The sequence below is a fragment of the Mustela putorius genome, unplaced genomic scaffold (assembly GCF_011764305.1).
Source record: "Mustela putorius furo isolate JIRA1106 unplaced genomic scaffold, ASM1176430v1.1 tig00000640_pilon_pilon_pilon, whole genome shotgun sequence".
NCBI classification, from domain to species: Eukaryota; Metazoa; Chordata; class Mammalia; order Carnivora; family Mustelidae; genus Mustela; species Mustela putorius.
In genome coordinates this window covers 6031119-6035887 of record NW_025421432.1, presented here as the reverse complement: position 1 = coordinate 6035887, position 4769 = coordinate 6031119, and the positions used below count along the sequence as shown (strand labels likewise).

The 4769-nt window shown below is 33.2% G+C and overlaps 1 pseudogene; it reads left to right on the top strand.

The window, feature by feature from the left end:
• Positions 1-234: 234 nt before the first annotated feature.
• LOC101681776 lies at positions 235-1101 on the top strand (annotated as a pseudogene).
• Positions 1102-4769: the final 3668 nt, after the last annotated feature.

Sequence of the window (4769 nt, the reverse complement as noted above, 5' to 3'; positions counted from 1 at the left end):
TTTGTTTGTCTTCTAGCTTCTAGGGTGGATGAGCAAATTTCCTGTTACTACAACATGGCTTGAAGCAGATATCCAGTTTTTAATTCTTAAAGTAGTTTATTTATATTTCTTACTTCTTGGGTTGGCTTCATCTTTTACTTCAATGATTTGGGGTGTCCTTGTCACATTCCTCATCCTAAAGGAAGATGTTTAATGTTAGAAATGGATGATGTTTGCTCTTTACCGTCTGGCAAGATGGCAGGTGAAAAGGCTGAGAAACTGGATGTTAAGGAAAAGAAACCTGAAACCAAGAAGGTTGATCCTGGTGCCAAAGTGAAGAAGGGTAACATCAAGGCTAGAATGCGAAAGAAGAGGAAGCCCCACTACAGTTGAAACCCTGTCCTAGCTAGAGAAATTGGCAGCTATTTCTGGTAGGCTCTGTATTCCAGAAAGGCTACATACAAGAGGGAGTATTCAGTAGCTAAATCCAGCTTTGAGAAGAAAAGGATAAGGTTCTTGCTACTGTCATAAAACCAGTTGGTGGTGACAAGAATGATGGTACCCAAGCGGTTAAACTTCGCAAAATGCCTAGGTATTACCTGACTGAAGATGCGCCTTGAAAGCTGCTAAGCCACAGTAAAAAATCTTTCAAGCAGCATGAGAGAAAACTGTGAGCAGGTGTCACTCCTAGGATCATTATGATCACCCTCACTGGGTGCCACAGAAGCAAGAAGGGGTTTCCCTGAAGCAACTGAGAAGTGGTTTGTTACTTTTGACTGGACCTCTGGCCCCCAATTAAGGTCCTCTGTGTAGAATACAACAGAAATTTGTCATTGCCACCTCCACCAAAATTGATAGCAGCAGTGTGAAAATCCCAAAACATCTGACTGATGCTTGCTTCAAGAAGCAGCAGCTGCATAAACCTGGACACCAGGAAGGCGGGATCTTTGACTCAGAGAAAGAGAAATACAAGATTACAGAGCAGTGCAAGGTTGATCAGAAAGCTGTGAACTGGCAGATTCGGCCGACAGAGCTATTAGTCAGCTTCAGGGCTATCTGCATTCTGTGTTTTCTCTCAGAAACTGGTGTTCTAAATGTTTTACAAAGAACCTAATTAAATAACTGATCCATCAAAAAAAAAAAAAGAAAGAAAAGAAAATGGATGATGTTTGCTGGAGGTTTATGGTAGATGCCCTTTATGAAGTTAAGGTGTACCATTTTATTACGGTTTGCTAAAAGTTATTTAAAATGACTTTTAAATTTGATCAAAAGGTTTTTTTGGCAATTAATATTTTCTCTTTTAATATGGTAATTAGCCAAATAACGTTAACTTCTTCTCTTTTTTTGAGAGAGAGAGAGACTTGTGCAGGAGCTGTGTGGGCTGGGGCAGATGAAGAGGGAGAGAGAGAATCTTAAGCAGGCTCCACACTCAGCACAGAGCCCAATCCAGTGCTTGATCTCATGACTCTGAGATCACGACCTGAGTCAAAACTAAGACTGGGATGCTTAATTGACTGAGCCATCAAGGCACCCCAATTTTCTAATTCTGAACAGTATACATCCCTAACCCTGAAATAAATTTGTATACTTGAAATAAAGTCCAATAAGAAATTATCTCCCTTAATCACTCCTGAGTATACTCTAGTATTTTGATGAGGATATTTGTATTTACTTTTATGTGTGTGACTTAGTATACACCCATATAGTTTTGTTCAAATTTAATAGTTTTTCAAAGAATCAACTTTTGTTTTTGTTTTCTGTTGAATCTGTATTTTACAGTTGCTGAAGTATGTCCTATCTTTATTATTTTTTTTTAGTACTGTATCTATGGATTTATTCTGCTTTTTATTTGGGGTATAGCTATTATAAAGCTTACTGATTCTTCTGAGAAATGTAAATGTTCAAAATCATACATTTCCTATATTTCAGCTACATTGCACAAATTTAACTTGTGCTACAGTGACTATCATTCAGTGACTCTTTTCCTACTGGGCTTAATGATTTTTTACTTTACTCACCGATAAATTAAATATTCATTTTAAATTTTGAAATACAAGTTCTTTAATGTTATTTTTCTAGCCAATTCTTTAAAACTTATTGAAATGTAATTTGTTGCAATTTTCTTAACAACAGAAATTTATTTTCTCACATTTCTGGCATCTAGATGTGCATTACTGCAATTTTTATAAGAATAATAATTGTGTACTTAGAACAAATGTGGATTTTCAGAGGTTGTCACAGTGCCCTAAAGATGTCAAACAATGCTGTAATTTAGTTTGCTCAAATATTTTCTATATTTACTTATACACATTATACACATACATATGTTATGTGTGTATATATAGAGATAAATAATTACAAGTAATATAGTGATCTATTATGCAGTTTATACATACAGATATATTTCTGTTGATCTAGTAAATAATAATTACTTATGTACCTGTATTCATACACATATGCACATACTCACATATATGTATACATGTATGTTAAATCCTTTTAAATACTCATATAAGTACTTTTGATATTTCTAACTTTGCTTTGAGAGAATATTTTCTTTTGACAAATTGGATGTTCTTTGTTAGGAAAAGAGGAAAACAAGGATTTCTGGAGGATTTTGTTTATTATTTATCTACTTATTTTTCTAACTAACTAGAAGTCTGGGGTTGCCATTGATTGAGGTGGAAGACTGAAGATCAACCAGTTTTAGTGGCAAAATCATTCAGATATTGATATTCTATATAGACTTGCATATTTTAAATTTGAGATATGAACTAAAAATTTGAGTGGAAATGCCAAGTAAGCAATTGAATATTTATGTCTGGATATTGACAGAAAAATGAAGAGTTATTTTGCGTTTTCAGAGTGAGATCGACATAAGAAAGATAAGGCCTTTCTCAACTATTTTGTTTAAAATTATAATCTCCCTTCCTCAGAAAACCTTGGCATGCTTCACTGATTTACTTTTAATGTATTATTTACCTTTTAATTTTGCTTAGCAATCTTTCCTACTACAATAAAAGCTCTGATATTTATCTTTTTTTTTTTTTTTTTAACTGTTGTAAACAAGTCCTGGAGTAGTTCCTGGCAGATATTAGGTGTCCAATAAATACATGTTAACTGAATAAACTGATTATACTTTATTTCTATTTCTGACCTCTTATAGTGTCTCTCACTTCATTTCATTTAAATCATACTTTAAAAAAAAGACATGCCCCAATTCCCAAACTTAAAGCTCATCTGTGTCATACAGCATTATTTTGTGAATTTAATTTTCCATATTGCTCTATCTGCCTGTACTTTTGTGTTCTGTTTCATTAATTGGTGGCTTTATCTTTATTATTTATTTTGATTTCTTCTAAAATTTTGACTTGAATTGTGGGCCTAGCAATTTTCAGTTTTTCTGGTGCTAAAATACTTTTCTTCAGAAGCTATGCACTTGCCTCCAACTAGTGTTGAGCTGAATCTCACAAGCTTTGAAGTAGAATTAATTGCTTTCATATTTTTCAATTTTGAAAATTTCATTATTTCCGATTTCTCTCCTTCTACCATGAGCAAATATTTAAAGATTTATTTATTTATTTTGAGATATATTTATTTATTTATTTTGAGAGAGAGAGAGAGTGCAAGCTGGGAGGGGCATACAGAGAGGGAGAGAATCTCATGTTGGCTCCCCAGTAAGCATGGAGTCCGATGTGGGGCTTGATCTCATGACCTAAGCTCATGACTTAAGCTGAAATCAAGAGCTGGATGCTTATCCAACTGAGCCACCCAGGGGCCCTTTCCATGAAGTATTTTGAAGTTGATTTTTGTAGCTTTCAAACACAGTTTAACTATATTTTATATATATATATATTATATATATATATATAATATATATATATATATACCCCTCCAGAACCCTCAGTTTGTTTCTCAGAATCCGTAGTCTCTCATGCTTCATCTCACCTTCTGATTTACCCCAATTCACTTTTCCTTCTCCTAATGTCCTATATATATATATATATATATATATATATATATATTTGAGGTTTGAATGCATGATTTCAGAGAATGCAATAGATAATAGTTGCATTTATACGGTTTTTGTATGCATTTATACAAATCACAGAGGCATAATTCTATTCAATCCTTAATACAACACTATGTGATAGGTAAGCCAGGTAAAATTATTTCATTGTTTTGAGAACTAGGATTCAGAAATTTAGGGAGGTAGGAAGCAACATAACTAGAACTTGAACTCAGTTACTGTCACCTTGAATTGGGATTCATATTTATTCTTCCCAATATAAAAACAGTGGTTCAAGTGTTGCACTTTTCTCTCACACTTACAAAGAAAATAGTATTGGTTGATATAAGTGCTAATGCAGCATTGTGATGCACAGACATACAAGCAGATTCATATTCACAATCTTCTTTTCAATTTTAATAAATGCTCCCCCCTGCCACTGCCTCATGGCCTTTTAATGTTCCCAGGCAAGAAGGCATGAATTTACATTATTAGAATCCTATGCCATATTGCACTTATTATGAATTATACTTATTAAAATTAACTGAAGCATGAGAAGACTTTTTATTTATACAACTATAATTATTTCCAACTTTACAACTGTTAAAATATCTAAGTATCCTTCAATGAATGTGGACATTTTAAAATGGTAGACTTTTAAGTTTGTTAAGCAGAAATTCTTAGAACAAGAATTTATTTTCAAACACTTCCAAGTAATTTCTGTATTATTATCTGAATAAATCACAATAGCACTTTATTTGTTCTGTAAATTACTGAATAT